This window comes from Ursus americanus, chromosome 24, assembly GCF_024610735.1.
Source record: "Ursus americanus isolate L20-20 chromosome 24, mUrsAme1.1.p, whole genome shotgun sequence".
In the NCBI taxonomy this organism is placed as follows: domain Eukaryota; kingdom Metazoa; phylum Chordata; class Mammalia; order Carnivora; family Ursidae; genus Ursus; species Ursus americanus.
In genome coordinates this window covers 31,671,544-31,692,061 of record NC_142150.1, presented here as the reverse complement: position 1 = coordinate 31,692,061, position 20,518 = coordinate 31,671,544, and the positions used below count along the sequence as shown (strand labels likewise).

The following is a 20,518-nucleotide window of genomic DNA, read 5'->3' as shown; positions in this document are numbered from 1 at the left end:
TTCAAATCTTCAGACTTTATTCAAATTTTCAAATTATTTCCATAATCTCTAGAGCAGAAGAAAATCCACATTCCATTTTACATTCAGTTGTCATGTCTCCTTAGTTTCCTTTACTCTGGAATAGTTTCAAAAATTTTCTTTGTCTTTTAAGACATCGACATTTTTAAAGAATTCAGGCCAGACATTTTGCAGAACGTTCCTTTATTTGGATTTGCTGGATGTTTCCTAATGATTAGATCCCAGCTATGCATTTTTGGCAGCAATACCACACAAAATTTAGGCTTTTTTCAGTCTAAAAAAAAGCAGTGTGTATTTAGGAAAGATATGCAATAATGATATAGAAAATTGTACAATTATTTATGTGTTTCTTTATATAAGCAAACACTTGGGGAGCTTTCCAAAATACTGGGGGGCGCCTGGGTGGCTTAGTCGGTTGAGCGTCCGACTCTTGATTTTGACTCAGGTCGTGATCTCAGGGTCCTGGAATCAAGCCCCTTGTCGGCTCTGTGCTCAGTGGGGAGTCTGCTTAAGGTTCTCTCTCCCCCCCCACCGCCCTTTCTCTAACACATGGGCTCCCTCCCCCACCCTCTGTAAAATGAAACAGGGGCACCTGGGTGGTGCAGTCGATTGAGTGACTGACTCTTGGTTTCGGCTCAGGTCCTGATCTCAAGGTGGTGAGATCAAGTTCTACAGAGGTCTCCATGCTCAGTGGGGAGTCTGCTTGGGATTCTCTCTCCCCCTCCCTGCCCCTCCTGCTTGTGGTCTCTCTCTCTCTCTCAAAAATAAATAAATATTTTTTAAAAATAAGATAAATCTCCTTAGGGGCGCCTGGGTGGCGCAGTCGTTAAGCATCTGCCTTCGGCTCAGGGCGTGATCCCGGCGTTCCAGGATCAAGTCCCACATCAGGCTCCTCCACTGGGAGCCTGCTTCTTCCTCTCCTACTCCCCTGCTGTGTTCCCTCTCTCGCTGGCTGTCTCTCTGTCACATAAATAAATAAAATATTTAAAAAAAAAAATCTCCTTAAAAGATTAAAAATAAAATAAAAATACTGATGCCCAGCCCCATCCCTAGAAATGTTCCTAAAATTAGGGTGTTTTTTGAGTGTTAGTATTTTTTTTTAATTCTCCTGGTGCGTCTACCGTGCAGTCCGAGTTGAGAGCCATTGATTTCTACTCTGCTAACTCCAAAAGGAACATTGGACAAGTTACAGAGATCCATAAAAGTACGGTAAGATAAACTGGGAGAAGGGGAAGGACCCTCAAAAGGAGAAGGACAAGGATGAAGTCTCATAAGCTTGCTTTGAGTGGGCCATAAATTTGCTCTAACAAACAACATGAAGATAGTGGAATGATGGGAAAGGCAGAAATCCAATTTTAAATGATATACACAAGATAAACTTACATAGCATCTAGAAAAAAAATAGAAGCGTCAGAGGTTGCATTTGAATGGTAGCATTATGGGTGATCTTCCTTGTTTCCATATTTCTCTTTATTTTCCAATTCTCCCTTAAAGACTCTGAGGTCCTTTTTATAATGTTTAAAATGTTTTCAAAATATCAGTATAATTAAAATAATTTTCTTTCGTGCAGCATTTCTTTGGCAAAGCTCACATTATAGTAGTAAGGCCATGATGACCACTTGCTTGCATGTGTCACGTATCATGCTATAAGCTTTACACAGAGTCTCTCTTAATGCTTATAGCTAATCTTTGAGGCAGGTACTATTATTAACCCCATTTCTTTTTTTTTTTAAGATTTTATCTATTTCTTTGAAAGAGAGAGAGAGCACAAGCCAGGGAGAGGGGCAGAGAGAGAGAGAGAGAAGCAGATTCCCCACTGAGCAAAGAGCCTGACATGGGGCTTGATTCCAGGACCCTGAGATCATGACTTGAGCCTAAGGCAGACACTTAACCAACTGAGCCACGCAGGTGCCCCTATTAGCCCCACTTCACAAGACAAAGAAGCTGACTCAGAAAGGTTAAGTCAGGGGCGCCTGGGTGGCACAGCGGTTAAGCGTCTGCCTTCAGCTCAGGGCGTGATCCCGGCGTTATGGGAACGAGCCCCACGTCAGGCTCCTCCGCTATGAGCCTGCTTCTTCCTCTCCCACTCCCCCTGCTTGTGTTCCCTCTCTCGCTGGCTGTCTCTATCTCTGTCTAATAAATAAAAATAAAATCTTTAAAAAAAAAAAATAAAAAATAAAAGTTTAAAAAAAAAAAAAAAGAAAAAAGAAAGGTTAAGTCACTTGCCCAAGCCCAGACAACTTCCAAGGATCAGAACAATCATTTTACTCCAAAGCTTAACATTTCACTCTAAGAACAGCAATATCTAATCGCTAGGTGAAATAAGTACTCTTACACAAACCCTGCTAAATTCAGCTATCTCACAGCTTGTTTGTTAAAGGCTATTTTCCATATCAGATGAACGTTAAATTTGAAAAACACCTTGTTATGCTTTGCTTAGTCGCTTTGAAAATAGAATGAAAATTCTTGCCATACTTGGGTTAGTAGCTTTCCACCAACATTTAGCCATGTGCTTTTCTAAGGGAAAAAAAAAAAAAAAGCAAATGTACAAAATAAATTACAGTAGCCAGGCAATATTCAGTAATTTCATTTATAATACGGATTTTACACATGATGCAAACATTTCTAGAACAGAGTCATTCTTCAAAAGGAACTCAAAGAATGTCTTTAATGTTTTCCCCATGCATTGAGACCAAACATTTTTACTGAGATCTCTCTAAAAAGCTCAGGAATAGGAAAACAAAATGTAAAAGTCTGGTTTGGTTTAGTGTAGTTGAGTTTTAATTGCTTTTGTTTCTAAGAAAAAGAATTGGAAAAATATGTGGGCTTTTCCACTGGGAGTTCTAGAACCAGCACAGGGCTGGGGGGAGGGGGGGTCAGAAGATCTGGGTCCTGGTTAAGTCACTTCCCCTCTCTGGGTTTTTAATGTCTTTGTTTATAAAATGAAGAGTTTGGACCAGACCATCTGCTAAGGTAACCCCCAGCTCAAAAATTCATGATTTTCCAACTGGATTGTCCTGCATTGTTCTTAATTACCAGACTCTAATGAATGACCCAAATGGCAGCCCTCCCTTAGGTCCGGGCAGTCCCGAGAGAGTGCCAGGGCCTTGTTGGAAACACGAGAGAAATGAGTCAAGGCAGCTTTCTCCCTGTCCACCCTCCATCCACTGAGGCTGCTCTCAGCTCCAGTAAGATAGAGGCCCCTGCAAGAAAAGAGAAAAACAGAAAGGAAATGGAATATCTGCATTTAGAGAAGAGGAAGAAGACAGTGGAGGAGGAGAAGGGAAGGAAAGATCCCTTTTTGTTAAGGATTTTCATATATTTAACCATCCCGACCATCAAAGTCTATGTAATATATGCTTGTATTCCAAATCGGATACAGTAAATTTAGATCTGTAAAGATTCCTTTAAAAAGTACTGCGTTTATTTAAAATTCCCCCAAATGTTTTTCATTAAAGGAAAAGCTTTTTCATCCCATCACTCATAGTTTCAAGAGCTGTGCCGTCCAACATGGTAGCTACTAGCCACCTGTGGCTATTTAGATGTAAATTTAAATTAATGAAAATTACATTGTGTTTAAAAATCAGCCCCTGGATCACACTAACCACGTATCAAGTGCTCAAAGCCACATGGGGCTAGTGGCTACTGTCCTGGGCAGTGCAGACATAGAATATCTCAATTACTGAAGAAAACTCTATTGAGCAGCACTGGTCTAGAGTGTTTGATTAAGGGAAAATGGAGTTGGGAACATGTGACAGAAAATTAGACAATGGGAGGACGAGAGTGATACGGTCAACTGTTAGCAATTATGATAATTATAATAGTTCCAACTATTGAGTTAAGCAATTTATATGCATCCTGTCACTCCTTAAAACACCCTCATGAGGGGCGCCTGGGTGGCTGTCGTTAAGTGTTTGCCTTCAGCTCAGGTCATGATCCTAGGGTCATCCCTCCCAGGGGCTCCCTGCTCAGTGGGGAGCCTGCTTCTGCCTCTCCCACTCCCCCTGCTTGTGTTCCCTCTCTCACTGTCTCTGTCAAATAAATAAATAAAATCTTTTTTAAAAAAATTTTTAAAAAGCACCCTCATGAGGTGGATACACATATTATCCCTATTTTACAAATGGTAAAACTGAGGTTTAAAGAGATAAAATTGCCCAAGGGCAAGAGCAAGCAGTTAAAGCCAGTCTATCCAGCACCACAGTCCATGGCTTATTGCCTTCTCACCTCAAGCTGAAGGGGCAAGACAGACCTCCAGCTGGTTGCAGTAGGTGTTGTGATAGTCATCCTGTCCGCACTGTCCTAGGCACTGGGGACACCATCGCCCAAGCACCCCACCCTTGGGGCAGGTGAGAGACAACCGAGTAGTAAAAATTAATCGCTTCAACCAGTGACTAAGGCAAAGAAGTTAACAGAACAGGCTAACATGGTGGACATCGATGGGGAAGCGGCTCCTTGAGGCACTGGGCAGGGGAGGGATGACATCTGCACTGAGACCTGAATGAGGAGAAGGAACCAGCCAGAGGGAGAGTGGAGGCATTGACAGCGCAAATGCCGAGTCGAGGCAGGGCTGTAGCTTGGTGAGCTAGAAGTGACCAGCACGGCCCCAGCTGGTGAGAAGCAGAGGAAAGCACGGGGCGCATTAAGTGGAGGGCCAGCTGTCCCTGCCTCAGGAATAGTCACCTCAGCTTCTGGGTGAGAAAAGAAAACCCAGGGGCACCTGGGTGGCTCAGCTGGTTAAGCATCTGCCTTCAACTTAGGTCATGATCCCAGAGGCCTGGGACTGCGCCCCGAGTAGGGTTCCCTGCTCACTGGGGAGTTTGCTTCTCCCTCTCCCAATGACCCTCCTTCTGGCTTGTGCTCTCTCTCCCTCAAATAAATAAATAAGATCTTTTAGGAGCAAAAGAAAAGAAAACCCAGAGGGCCCGCAGGCAACTCTCCTCATTCATCTGTACTCTGGCCGCCCCGGTGGGCCATCTTTTCATCTGGCCCTAATTGATGCCCACTCTTCTAACTGGCCTCCTGCTTCCACTGTGGCCCCTGGAGTCTGTCTCTACTCAGCAGCCACAATGACCCTGTTACTCTCCAAGAGCAAAGAGTAAAAGACAAAGGCATTGAGATGGCTTGCGAGGCCCTAAGTGTTCTGCTCCCTGCCATTCTCCTGACCGGCTCTCCTCTGGCCTCCTCCTGTGCACTCCACACCAGCTACACTGGCCCCTTGCTGTCCCCAAACACATCAGACCCACTCCAGCCTCTGGGCTGCTCAGCTGGAATGCCCTTCCCCCAGTTCACTGCATAGTTCACTCTCTGACCTCCTTAAGGTTTGGCTCTGATACCTTCTCCACGAAACCTTCTCTGACCACCATATTCCAAATCAAAACCCTCTTATTTGCTTTACTTTTTTCCCTATCACTTATCCCCTGCTAACATGACATGTTTTCTCCTGCAGTTCTTGAATGCATTTAGACTATATATTTCTATTTCCCATCTTATCCTTTCCATGACAGCAGGAGGAGTCTTTGCCTTGTTCCCTGCTGCATCCTTGGATAAATGCAGAATGAACACTGAGCTCCACCCTCTTAGGGGTCCTCTTCCAGATTTGAGGGCCTATCCCCTGGCACAGTAAATGTGACAGAACCCCCTTCTCCCTATGACCCCCTGATTTTTGTTATTAGTCACAGATGACTGATCCAATAAGATGATTTTTTTTTTTAATATTTAAACCTGTGACACCTTCCAGTTAAAAATTTAACCAGGCCCCTGCAGGCCTTTCCCCAGCCTAAGACACAGACCCTATGAAGACCAGCACCAGCCAACAGAAATATAATGCAAACCACATATGCAATTTTAAATTTTCTGGTAGCCACATTGAAAAAGTAAAAAAGAAACAGATGAAATTAATGTTACTACTATATTTTAACTCAGTATATCCAAACATCATCATTTCAACATGTAATCAATACAAAAATTATTAGTAAGATATTTTATGTTTCCGGGACACCTGGGTGGCTCAGTCGGTTGGGCATCTGCCTTCAGCTCAGGTCATGATCTCCGTGTCCTGGGATTAAGCCCCACATCAGGCCTCTCTGCTCAGTGGGGAGCCTCTTTCTCCCTCTCCCTCCACCTCTCTGCCCTGCTTGTGATCTCTCTCTTGCTCGATCTCAAATTAATAAATAAAATCTTTTTTTAAAAAAAGATATTTTATGTTGTCTTTTAATACAAAGACTTCCAAGTTCAGGATGTATTTTATACCTAAAGCACATCTCCACTTGAACCAGCCACACTTCAAGTGCTCTAGCCATATGTGGTTAGTGGCCACAGCACAGCTCTGTGGTCTCTGGAAGAGAGGCTATGGGTACGTAGTGGCCAAGCAGGAGCTTTGGACCTCTGTCCAAAAGGGCTGCTAAAAATCTCACATGGGCAGAAGCTCCAGAAGCAAGTAAGCCTCGTTCTCTCTCATTCCCTCAGGCCCTGCCACAGGTCACTTAGGCTCATGGGTCTCCCTTGGGTGCTGTGGGTTCCTGATCCTTCTGGGTCTCTTCCACATCAAGGCATCCCCCCCCCTCCCAGGGACACACCAGACTCTGCACTGGGGAGAATCTGGGGTCAGCCCCCTCCACCCAGGGGAGGAATGCAGGGACCAGACCCTCTCTCCCAGCAGCCCAGGGAAGAAATGCATGCAGAGGGCTCCGTCTCCCAGACAGGAGCCGTATGCCCAGCCCTAAAAACGGAAGTAGAAGGGGAAAACTGGCCCTTCAGCTGGAATTTCTGTTCATGCTTCTTTCCAGGAAAAAAAAAAAAATTCTGAAGCAATTTTGGCTTCCCTCTCTCCCAAGTCAGGACAGTTGACCGGTTCCCAGGGTGAAGTTACTTGGATTCAGCCCCCCTTCTCATAAAGCTCTTTCCCCGAAGACTCTGCCATATGGTCTTGTTTTGCATGCGAGGCTTGCGGCAGCCTCAGTCTGGGCCGCCCCGTCTCTCAGACTCCCACCCACTTACTGTATTTTTATCAACCTCCCCTAACCCCACACGCTCGCTTCTGCCTTTTCCTCCACCCCATCAGGCTCTGCTGTGGTTTTTGATGATTTCCCCTTTGTTTAATCATTCTGGTGAAATAGGACCCAAAATAGAAAACAAGAGAGTGCTGACTTGGATGGGAAATAGACCCGCTAGAACAAGTTCAAGTAACAACAATGTGCTAATCGCCATCTCCTGAGCATCGCCAGCTCGCCCATTTATGGCCAGAGTGTCATCTTACAAACCAGGGCAGCACTTTTACTCTGCCGGGACAACACGTGTGTGTGTGTGTGTGTGTGTGTGTGTGTGTGTGTGTGTGTGTGTGTTGAAGGCCTACTACAGACAAGGCTCTATCGTGCCAGGCTCTAGGGGAGAGACAGAAGTGGGCATGCGTGTCAAGGCTTCTGCCCCCAAGGACATTGTAGAGAATAAAGACAATGGTTGCCCTGCCCTGAAGGCTTTAAATCAGGCTGTCAGGGGGGTGGGGAGGCTTCACGGAGGAGGGGCACTCAAGCTGGAACTCGAAGGACTGCCTGCATTGCTGCTGGAAAGGACAAGGACGGAGGAAAGCGAGCATAGAGGCAGGAAATGGGAGGGAAGCACTCACTCAACACAGCAGCCAGCTTCTGCCAGGTCAGGGGGGCCAGTGCCAGACTGATGGCTCAACGTGTTTAATATCATCCTTACATGAAGGAAGGATGAGCAGCTTCCATGCCCAGGTCACCCATCAGCATTTCCTTCGCTTCAGTGTTCTGAGCTCTGAGAGCATCCACATCAGAAGGCTGAAGGAAGGGAGACTAAAGAACAGAAGGACAATCTGGGTCCTCACAGCTGAGCCGCCACCACTCTGGGACCCTCCACAAGACTCAGCATCACCAGGCTGCGGGCCACCTGGACTCGATGACAAGCTTAGCCCAGGTGGCTTGAGTTACAAAGACTGAGGCCTTCCCGGATCCAGCCCCAGGCTGCTGCTCCCTGCTCTGTCCTCTTCAAACAGTGTGAGGGGCCACCCTCCTGTGGAGTGGATACTTAAAGATTATTTTCTCTTTTGCAAAAACAGAATATAGAGAGAGGACAAAAGAAAACGTCCCCAACCCCTCCACCCCGCAAAAGTATTGCCTGCTCTGAGGCAACCAACCAATTGACGGGGGAAAGTCTGAAAGAGCTTTTACAAATCACACAAATTCAAAATGAGAGGCTTATTTTTATCGCGTCTGGAACCATCCCTCCAAGTACAGCTCAGTGATCCAAGGGAGGCCATTCCTGGTCCCCATTTAAGTGGTGGCCTCCGCACACGCTCCATCACATCACCTGAGTTTGAAATGTTTTTAAGATTTATTTATTTATTTGAGAGAGAGAGAGAGAGAGAGAGAGAGAGATGGGGGAGGGGCAGAGGGAGGGAGAGAATCTTCAGCAGACTCCCTGCTGAGTGCAGAGCCTGACGTAGGGCTCGATCTCATGACCCCAAGATCATGACCTGAGCAGAAATCAATAGTCGGCCGACGCTTAGCTGAATGAGCTGCCCAGGCACCCCTGAATTTTTTTTTTAATAGCATTGATCACGATCTGAAATTCTCTTGTTCATTCATTTGGCTTCTTGTTGATCACAGGGGTCCTCCCTCAGCCCCCAACCAAACCGCGTCCCCAGAAGAGCAGGGTCTGTCATGGCACAGGAGTATCCCCAGTGTTTTGCAACAGTGTTAGCATGAAGTGGTTACTCCGCAAGTACTTGCAGAAATTCAGAGGGCTGAATGGTAGTATCCATTAGATCTAGAAATGCACATGCCCTCCGCTCGGAAAATGAAACTGGTAGAGTGAATCTGACTTCCATTTTCCTTCAAGGAACTAAGAGAAGCTCTGAACCTCACTTGTCAAAACAGTTTATTACACCACTGTTTGTAATAACAAAAGCCTGGAAGAACCTAAATGTCCACGTGGTTAAATAAATTACAATACAGTTACACAAGGACGATACTATGCATACTTATGAAAGAACAAGGGAGCTCTTTGTGAACTGATAGAGAAAGATTTCCTGGATATAAGCTTCAGTGAAAAGAGCAAAGTACAGGACAGTGTTAAAGTATGCAATCACTGGTCAGAGGAAAAAAATGGGGTGGAAGGGTATGTTCATATGTGCTCACTTATGCAAACAGTATTTCTACCAGGGTGCAAAAAAAATGTCTACCTGCAGGGGTGGGGAACTCGATTACTTGGGAGGAGTAACAATTTTTCATAAACCTTTTTGTAAATTTGGAGTTTTGAACCATTAGAATGTATTACCTATTCAAAAATAAAATCAATTAAATCCACAACCATATTCATTTATTTAAAATATCTATTGATTGAATAATTACTTAGTTTCCCTTGGTGGCTTTCAGGAAGCAGAAGCCAGTGTCCCCTCCCATTCTCACTCAAGGTCACACTCCTAAACCTGCCTTTGCTCTTCCCCCCCTGTAAAATAAGGCCACATTCCTGAAGGTGGGGCCCCTGAAGGAGGTTGTGTCACTTGCTTGCTGTAGGTGTGTGAAGGACAGGTAAACAGTAGCATGTGGTGGCAACAGGAATTCCCTCCGTGCCAGTGTGTTCCTGTAAACAATAAAAGAATGTCATCATGCTTACCTTCTAGGGAGTTTTCCAAAAACAACTTTCCTGCTTCCTTAAGCAACTAGATAAAAAAATAAATAAACTTGGCTCTGCTCTGACTCAACTGGCTTAGCTGGAAACCATGGAGTCTGGGGAAATTTTTTTTTTTTAAGATTTTATTTATTTATTTGAGAGAAAGAGAGTACGGGGGGGGGGGGAATGCAGAGGCAGAGGGACCAGCAGACACCCCACTGAGCAGGGAGCCCAATGTGGGGCTCAATCTCAGGACCCAAAGATCACAACCTGAGCCAAAGCCAGACCCTTTTAACCAACTGAGCCACCCAGGTACCCCAGTCTGGGGAAATTTCTGGGTAAAGAAGCAGCAGTAGGCTCTTGAGTGCGTGTTATATACTGGCAGTATCGTTCTTGAACTGATGGAAAAAGGGCCTCTTGGAAGCTATAGTGTCCACAAACAGCAGGGCCAGCCCAGGAAATCCAAGCTAATCTCCTAACCTGGCTCTGAAGGCAGCATGCAGGGTCAGCTTCATAGGTAAGCAGCCCTCACTTAGAAGGGTCTTTGCACCTGTTTTAATGCTCTACTGTCACAATCTTGACATTCTTTTTTTTTTTTTAAAGATTTTATTTATTTATTCGACAGAGATAGAGACAGCCAGCGAGAGAGGGAACACAAGCAGGGGGAGTGGGAGAGGAAGAAGCAGGCTCCCAGCAGAGGAGCCTGATGCGGGGCTCGATCCCACAACACCGGGATCATGCCCTGAGCCGAAGGCAGACGCCCAACCGCTGTGCCACCCAGGCGCCCCATAATCTTGACATTCTTAATAAATCTTTAACAAGTGGTCCATATTTGCATTTTGTACTAGGCCCTACAAATGACATAGTCAGGCCTGCGGGGAATTATCACAAAAATCCTTGTCATCTCTTATTGTTTGTTGTGAAAAATACAGTGTTCTCATTCACCAGTGTACCTGCTTTTATCAGATCCCTTTCTGAAAATCATTTTAGGAGAGCTTCAGAGTCCAGGTACCTGTGGCCATGTGGGAAGGCAAGGGCATGCAAGCTCAAGGTCAAGGGACAGGGCAGGCCACTCTCTACCAACTTTGGAAGAGCCAGTCACTGCCAGCATTTGTCTTCATTCCTGGCTCACACGAGGTGCCTAGAATTACTGGTTTACAGTGTAGCACCTTTGAGGAAAATCCAAAGAAGTCACAGGGACAGGCCTCTAATTTTTTTTGCATTTGTTCTTTAATTCCAAAAATATTCATTGAGCACATACGTGCTGGGCATGCAACAGGAAGGCACCTTGGCTGCCGTCATGAGCTTACAGCATGGCAGAGCTAGGCAATAAGCAACTAAATGAACACAATGAGAAATATGAATTGTGATAAGTGCTGTGGAGGAAACAGATGCAGAGAGAGAGGAAAACTGGTGGGTGGTGGGGACTACTTGGATAGAGTCATCAGGGCCAGCTTCCAGTTGCTCAGTTTACCAACCTGATATGGCACTTGTGTGCAAAATAACAAGGTTTAGTATAAATGCCCGACAAGTGTCAGACACGTGCCTTGTGGAAGGGCTCATGCTCACTGAATGAGAAGTATTAATCTTTTCTCAGGAGCACTGAGCCCCTGAAACACACTGGCCTGGAAGGCAGGAGCCCACAGTCAGTGGGCCCTCCATCTACCTGAGACTTGAGGGTTTACAAAGCACATTCATACCTGTCTTCTCATTCTTAACAACTTTTGAGACCAAGCGGCGAGTATCATTAACTCCACCTTCTATAAGGAGGTTTAGAGGGGCTCATCGAATTTGCCTAGGTCACACAGGTAATAAGGAGTCAGGAAGGCTAGCTGATGCCAAGTCTCTCTGAGGCTCGTCCTAGTAAGCCATGTCATAACACGTCGGGGACCTCCCATGTTTAAAAGAAGCTGCCTTCCTTTCTGAGATATCACGGCAAAGGCACAGGGAGGGCCCCCGCTGCCTGTGACCCCGCCCAGAACCACAGCCTAGTAGAGTTCCAAGGGCCCACAAAGATCCTAGCCAGTCTCCTCATTTTATAGCTGAAGAAAACAGACTCACAGAAGGAAGGCAGTTCATGGCAGAACAGGACTAAAACCCAAATCTCCAGCCCAGATCTCTTTCCATTTCACTCAAGACATTCTGGATTTGGCTCACTTCCATCTACAGAAAGGTTAGCCCTTGAGCTAGGAAAACTTTGCGAGAAAGAAGAGTTAACCAGAACTAAAATGTAAAGGCTTGCCTGGCAACTAGAAGGGTGGCTATGTGTGCTTTTGCCACCTGGCACCCATTTTACCCTTTCTTTTTTAAAGATTTTATTTATCTATTTATTTATTTGAGAGAAAGGGCAATAATGAGAGAGAGCACAAGTAGGCAGGAAGGGCAGAGGGAGAAGCAGACTCCCCGCTGAACAGGGAGCCCCACGCAGGATTTGATTCCAGGACCCTGCGACCATGACCAGAGCAGAAGGCAGACGTTTAACCACTGAGCCACCCAGGCACCCCCATTTTACCCGTTTTTCTGGTGTTCCTCGTCCTCAGGCTTCCCCTTGGAGGACAGCTTACATCCCCTAGTCAGGCTCTGCACGTGGGTGGAATTATTTCCAGGAGCTCCAGTCACTTCCTGATTTGGGGGTGGGCACGTGACTCAGGGTTGGCCAATCAGAGCATCACATTTTTCTAGCCATGGTGATTGGCTCAGGAATAGACATGTGACCTAAGCTCAGCCATTCATGTTTTCTCCCGCCAGAACCCTCAATCTTGACAGCAGGGCTGGAGCAGGAGATGTAGCTGGAGCTTATCCATTCCTGCTGCAGCAGCCTGTGCTTTTCAGCCTAAGTCTTTAGCCTTCTCAACCATTCATCCTAACTGAAGACCCCTCTGCAACCCTTTTGAAATGGTAGTTAGGAAATCAAGCGATGATATGGTTTCTCTTATCTCCTGACAACTCTTACTGACAGGTCGCAGCTCTGGTCTTGAATAGTTACGTGGAAAATGAGACCCAATGCAAGAAAATTCAATGGACACAAAGTCTTTTCATGATTCCTTTAAGTCAGTGATTCTCTGTGTGAGGTCCCTAGATCAGCAGCAGCAACAGCAACAGCCTCTGGGAACTTGTTAGGAATGCAAATTCTCAGGTCCCACCCCAGACTCGAGGCATTAGAAACTCTGGGGGGAGGCAGCAGTCTGGATTTTTCAGAAGCTCTCCAGGTGATTCTGATACCCACTAGACCCTGAGAACTTCTGCTTTAAACCACTAAGTTCAGTCCTATATGAATTTACTTAAAACATTCAAATATGAACTATATGTCAATTTTTTTAAGTAAGGCCTACACCCAATGTGGGGCTCACTCACCACCCAGAGATCAAGGTTTGCATGCTCTATGGACTGAGCCAGCCATTTAAATGTTTAAAAAAATTGAAATATGAAAGGGAAAAGATACCTAAAATTTGTGTCTCACTTCAGACCAAATTTTGTAAGATTATTTTATGTTAATCTAGTGACCTGAAGGCAGGGCTTGGCATCAAACAGACTTAAGTTCTAACCCTCCCTCGGCTACTTGTTGGCTATGTGAATTTAGGCAAATTATGACATTTTAAGCTTCAGTTTTCTCATCTAAAATACCTGCAATAAAAACCCCTCTGTCACAGGTCATGTGGACATTAAACGAGACAATGAATGTAAAATTGCTAGCACATAAGATCTCAGTACATTTCAGCTCATTATTATTATGTATATGGAATTAAGGCTACTGATTACTTACTTACACGCACAGACTCCCTTTCACCATTCCAGGCTGGCTGAGAACACGTTTACCATTTGTTTGAAATTCATGTCTAACCTGAGAGCACACTAAATGGAATCAGAAAGCCCACGTCCTAGGCTTGGCACTGCCAATAACTCACCACATGACATTCAGGGAGCCAATTCCCACCTCTCAACCACAGGTTCCTCAGATTTTAAATAACCAGGTTGAGACTAGCTGGGCTCTAAGGTCCTTCTGGGCTCCGACACTCTAAAATTCTATGCCTTAAGGCTTGAACGGGTTTTTTTTAATTTGCTGTAGGAGGCACAGGCCTCAGTGTCAAAATGCATCTGGGAGCATCTATTTTTTAGGAGAAATGAAAGGAGGACCGAGCTCTAAAGGTGGGTATGAGAGGGAGGCAAATCTTCCCACAGAGCAAATGTCCCTATAGATTTACCCACCTGTCTCAGGGACCACCCCACCCCCCAGACTGCACCACCACAGAACGGGTCTCCTCATTCAGCCAGGAAAAGCACTCTCCCTTTCTCTGTCTACTGCCAATTGCTTCATCACCTGGCTTGGGTTGAGTACACAGAAACTCTGGCCAGGGGCCCTCCCAAAACAGAAAGCACAGTGGCCACGAGCCCTTGAACTGCCAATAAGAACAAGAAGTTCAGTCGCTGCTGGGTTTTAAGCCAGGTTCCAGGTCATCTCATAATAGCCCTACTCTGCTTAAGCCAACACAGTGTGGCATCAAATCATTCTTTTCATCTTCCTTTTTATTGATCTACATTTTCTGTGGTGTTTCCCCCTACACCGTATGTTTACCATTTCTGTTTCATTCTCAAAGCGATAGCCTTTGGAGACCCTCACCAAGCACACTGAGACTTGTTTGGCGGTAAGAGTACAGTGCTCCCGGAGGCTGGAAGCCCCCGGTCATGGGTATCCTGGCAAGTCACTTAGCACCCTAGGCTCTGCTTGTCACTGTCATAAAGTAAGCGCAGGTTGGACCAGCACCTCACCTAGAATACTTCCCAAGACTGCAAATCACCACTCAAGGGTTGGTGGCTGGCAAAACTGCTACACAGAGTCCTGAATCTGGTCCTGCCCCCTCCACAACCACAGGCCACTGTGCGGTCTTGGCCAGCTATTTATGGACGTGAGTAAGTAGGGAAGACAATGTGAATGGACTGGTGCAAATGTACCAACAATACAGCCCTGCTATCCTGCTAAGGGATTGGGGCGTGGGGGGTCAGCAAGTGGGGAGGTCTTGAAAGACTCACATACTTCCCCAGACTCCCAAACTCATAAAGGACAGACTGGGAAGATAGGAGGCAGCTGGATTCATCCATCTCGTCCAATATTTCAGATGAGGAAACGGAGGCCCAAAGTGAGGAAATGAGTCCTTAAGGTCACACAGAGAGTAGGTGACCCCAGGTCAATGCTCAGCCAACAACAGCCCCTGACTCTGCTTTTATGTCATGAAAGCTAATGGGCCCAGGGGATGGACCCTTCAGCCCTACTAACTGGGATGCTCATCAAAGCTGCAAATCACCCCCTGGCACCGCTACCCCCGCAGTAGCGACAGGAGGTGGCTCTGACCCTGGCTGCATTGTTCCCAGGCTATCTCAGCAAACGGCCTGCCTGGGCTTGCCATGTTATCTTTTTTTTTTTTTTTTAAAGATTTTATTTATTTATTTGACAGAGATAGAGACAGCCAGCGAGAGAGGGAACACAAGCAGGGGGAGTGGGAGAGGAAGAAGCAGGCTCATAGCGGAGGAGCCTGGCGTGGGGCTCGATCCCGTAACGCCAGGATCACGCCCTGAGCCGTAGGCAGACGCTTAACCGCTGTGCCACCCAGGCGCCCCTGCCATGTTATCTCTTGATCTTAATCAGCTACACTCCATTTTCTTTTTTCTTTTTTTTTTTTTAAGATTTTATTTATTTATTCGACAGAGATAGACAGCCAGCGAGAGAGGGAACACAAGCAGGGGGAGTGGGAGAGGAAGAAGCAGGCTCACAGCGGAAGAGCCTGATGTGGGGCTTGATCCCAGATCGCCGGGATCACGCCCTGAGCCGAAGGCAGACGCCTAACCGCTGTGCCACCCAGGCGCCCCTACACTCCATTTTCTAAGGTGTTTTACCCACAAAAGCCTCCTTGGCCTCCCAATAGGAAATCCAGGCCAAGGTCCCAGAGTTAGTACCAAGGCCAGGCTGGGACTGGTTTGATAAGAGAAAGTACAAAGGATGCGCTAGGTCTGCAGCCTGCAGTGCCTTCAGAAATCCACACCTGTGCGCACGGAGGCAGCGCGGGGCAGTGGGAAGAGCTGGCAGACAGGCCAGGGTTCAAGTTCCAGCTACTTCCCAGCTGCGTGACTTTGGATCAGATATTCAGCCTTCTGAGCCTGACTGTTCTCATGTATAAGATAGGGGCGTTACCACTTTTCTCACAGGGTTGTTGGACTGTGTATGTAGCATCGCTAGCTTTGGGGACCTGGAAGATGAGACTCTGGGTGTGTTTGTTCCCTTGATGCTACATGTTGGAGTGGTGCTAGTGAAGGATTAGAGGTTCAGCCTGACCTGGAGGTGCCCAGGGTGTGACTGGCAGAGCCCATGCCTTGGGTTCGAGGATAGCCCTGATGCTCATCAGCTGTGGCCAATTCCTCCTCTCCTCTAAAATTCAATTTTCTAATCTCTAAGTGGAAAGCTTTTCCTGTACCCGAGATGATGGTGATGAAATTGCTTCGTAAACAGTAAAATACGCCAGTGTTATCTCTTCTCGTTAGCACACACTGGTTGTAGCCAAATCCTCCTGAGACCTTGGACAAGTCATTAAACTTCTCTGGGTGTATCAGTCAAGGTCCCAGCAGGAAACAGATGGCACGTCCAAACTGGGTGATTTGACTCGAGTGTAATAACACAGCTACTTATAAAGACATGTGCACAAAATGGATAGTGTGGTATTTCATGGCTAGTTACTGCAAGGAGCCCTTAGTATACCTAGGGCTTGAAGGAGCAAGGGAGAAGCAGTCGCTCGGACCATCCACAGGAGCCAAGGCCTTCAGAGGACGGACGCAGCCTGTGCAGGTGCTCTGGCAGGGAGGACAGGAGAAAATAATACTCTGATGTTGCTCTCTTCTGCCTTCCCATCAGCTGTGGGTGCTTCCCTCTGGCCCGATCAAACTGGAAACCAGACAGTAAGGAAACCCACTGATGCAGTCCACACAGGCCTGCCTCCCAAGACACAGCGCAGGGCAGGAAAGGGTAGAAAGCAGGTCTTGGAGGGGCATTTGGCAGAAATCTAGCACACTGGGCTGGAGTGCCTTCCACAGTTCAAGGGCGGTATTAAATGAGATGAGGTCTCCTTTGGAGCTCCCTCTCTGACAGAGTCTCAGCACTTTCCCCAAGCTTCAGACCAGAGCCCAGAAGATTTAGACCCAGAGGGAAATCCAACCCTCTCCTGGGGAGATCTTTAGCCTTTCCAATTAATCAAGCACAAGGACATCCTTTTTTGGCAGTCCCGAAGTTAAATGACCGCCTTTGAGTCCCATACTCAAAGCAGGGGGCAAGCCAGCCAGAGAAGGAATAATTATTTGGATTACTGTGTTTTAGTATTTCTTTTTCTCTTTTAACCAGAGCGAGCCAGGTGCATATTTCAAATGCTAAACAGATGCCCTTCTGCTTTCATTCACTGGAAGAAACAGAATGCAGTATAGAAGTCTCTTTAGGCCTTATCTTTAGAAATAATAAATTGCACCCAAGTGAACACCCTGGAGCAATCTATTTTTTTCCAGTACCTTCTAGCTGACAGTCAATGTGGCTCCCAGGCGAGATATCAAAGAGCTGAGTAATCTTGAGGAGACAATAGTTCCCAAACCCCCTTTTCTCACTCCATCCCATTCCAGATGGGTGACATAAATCAAGTGCCTATAAAATAAAAGATAAGAGAGAGCTTCCCAGGTGATCTGGGATGATAGTTAAAACCATGGGCTCTAATCAGTAAAGCCCGGGATTCAAGTTCTCGCTCCATCACTTACCAGCTGTCTTCATGACCTCGGACAAGTGACCTAAGTTTCAATTTCCTCATCTGTCAAATGAGCTTAATAATTATGCTTTATCTGACACTTAGGGTCATCTCAAGAATTAAACAAAATAGTACAAACACTTAGCCCATAGTAACCATTCAATAAACGGTAGTGGAGAGAAACTGGGGAGCTGCTGACAGATCTATGACACTAGATCTATAACAGAGGCTCTCCCCTAGCCACAGCACTTCCCCTATGCTCCGTCTATGGACCTCATCACTTCCCTGTGCATCTTCGCCATCCCTATCACACCCCCGCTCTAAACATATCGCTCACAATGCTTGTCACACCCACTGCCCTTTGCTGTGGTTTGTTCTCCGCAATATTATAAGTAAGGAGTAGCTTATAGCTCTTAAAGCAAATCATCTTCGTAAAATACTGTGTATTAGTTATTTCAGCATTATAAAATCCAGGGCAGGGAAAGGCTATCCCAGCTCGGTAATGCAGATGGCACTAAAATCTTCACCATAAAAGTCACTGGGTGGCTCAGTTGGTTAAGCACCCAACTCTTGGTTTCTGCTCAGGTCATGATCTCAAGGTCCTGGGATCGAGCCCTGGCTCAGGCTCCACACTCAGTGGGGAGTCAGCTTGAGATTCTCTCCCTCTCTGGGGTGCATGGATGGCTCAGTCGATTAAGCATCTGCCTTCCGCCCAGGTCATGATCTCAGGGTCCTCAGATCGAGCCCCCCATTGGGCTCCCTGCTCAGCATGGAGCCTGCTTCTCTCTCTCTCCCTCTCCCTCTGTGTGTATGCCCCACCCCTCTAGCTCTCACTCTCTCCCAAATAAATAAATAAATAATCTCCCTCTCCCTCAGCCCCTCCCCCACCTCTAAAACAAATAAATCTTTTAAAAGAGTTACACGAAGCCTAGCAACAGCCTGTAACAACACAAATACTACCTTTTTAAGGGCTGCCTGCAAACACAAAGCGTACTCAGGAAAAAAAAAAAAAAAGAAAGAAAAGGGAGAAAGGAAAGGAGGAAGGTTTGAAACATACTTACCTTTTATTTATTTTTTAAATACTTTTACTTCTTTTACTTTGTATTTAGTTATCTTTGATTTATGAGACACTGGCAAGGGATTTTCCTATGAGATCATGAAATCAGGACCACAACCCCAGAAAGAAGCTCTATTCTTCCCCTTTTTACAGTTGAGGAAACTAGAGCTCAGAGAGGGTGAGTGATTTACTCAGAGTCACACAGCCAGTTAGAGAAACAGTTCAAATCTCAACAAACAGATATGTATTTTTATGCCACCCCCTTCAAAAGTATTTTGCTAGCACTGTGTATAAATAGCTCCTGAAGTTTGCTAATGGTACAGACTGTGAGTCAACACCACAGACTTTCTCAATGTCAGAAAATGTCATCATGATCCATTTGCATTGCGGCATGGCGCCTAAAGAAAATTTTTTATCTAATCCGTTGTCTAATCTTTTCCATCCACCTTTTATGGTGATAAACAGTGGCCTAGAGGAGCCAGCCAAGAACGTGAGGTGTGGCGCTCTTCCAGCCTTGACTAGCATGTCAGCACCCTCCCTCCCTCATTCATGCGGCCTTTACTAAATGACAAAATCTTTGTCTAAAATCTTGACTGTGTGGTCTTATGTGTCCACACCCTCCTGTTTCCAGCCGCACTGCAGTTGCTCTAGTTCAGGTCTTCAGATTATTACAATAAGCTCCCCATCATCTCCCCATGTGCAACCTCTCTCCGTTCCAATCTATTTTGCACCCATTACTGATTAATTTATCCATGACACCACTCATATCACAGCACTTAAATGCTTTCGGTAGCTTCCTATTGCCCATAGAAAGGCTATAGAAACCCTCTTATCCCCCATTCAAGACTTTCAATGATCTTTTTCTAATCTGTATTTCCAATATTAACATCCTTGCTCCAGTGCTCCCAGCAAATTGTATTTTTCACTAATGCCCTCAACTCCCCATATATTCACAAAATGATGCATCCAGAGACCAGTCTTCCCCCCGCCCAGCTCTACTTCCTCAAAGAGGATTCCGTTCTCAAAAGTGTCACCCCTTGTGCCTGAAGATAACTGGCAATGACTTTGAAGGCCACATGCTTCCATGTTCAAATTCAGCAGAGAAGAGGAATGTCTGCTTCCTGGTAGATCTCACTGTCCCTGACTGGCTTGACTTTTGTCATACACCATCCTTGAATCAATGCTTGTGGCCAGGGGATGGGATGGGTTCGTTGGAGGAACTCCCTGAATTTCCCGGTCATGAGGTTTGGGTGAGACTGACCCTTACCTTCAATTCAGGTATGAGCCCTAACTGACCTAGGGTAATAGACACTCCAGAGGCCTTTTCTTTCATGAAGCATTTCCTTTACTCCACTAGCTAGAAAGCAAGTTCTTTCTCATTTGAACTTATGAACCTCTTTAACAGCATTTCTTTTGTTGCCATTACCACTATCTACCTTGCATTAAAGCTCTCCGTCTTATCTCTGCATCCATCACACCCACAATCTCCTATGAGAATGGCTCTGTCCACAGTCCTTGGCTAAGCAGCCATCTCTGAGTCACTTTATGTGATCATAAATCACATCTACCCTGTCTCCCTGCCGACCATGCTGATCAGACCTGAGGTGGGCAGGCAACCATCAACAGGCCAGTAGCTTCTAGAGTGTCTAAAACAAACAGTTCTACCCAGAGACTTCAGTGATTAGCTTCAAAGACTGTGAATGAGCTGCCACAATGAGTGGACAGGAGCCATGAGGCAAGGCAATGACACAGAGGGTGGAGAATAAATGCTATCATCCTCGGGGACAAGGAAGCTAAGACTCAGAGAAGCCAAGTAATCTGCCTAATAGGTGGCCTAATCCTAAAGCCAACTCTGCCAACCAGTCCCCATACACTCAAATGGCTCCTCAAAGCAACCGCGTTACATTCAATGCAGACCAATTCCTAATATACAAACTAATGGAGGGAAATGTTACTGGGGAATGAACAGAAGGATCATTGATCATTGGTGGTGGCTCCTTTCCCTGGGATGGTCTGGTCACCCACGCCTCTCTTCCTGCCCACT

The 20,518-nt window shown here is 46.1% G+C and overlaps 1 long non-coding RNA gene across 3 annotated transcripts in view; it reads right to left on the bottom strand.

Annotated features, from left to right (window-relative positions):
• Positions 1-20,518, bottom strand: part of LOC123785043 (uncharacterized) — an 87,281-nt gene that overhangs the window by 23,623 nt on the left and 43,140 nt on the right. The gene's annotated exons all lie outside the window — the stretch shown is intronic.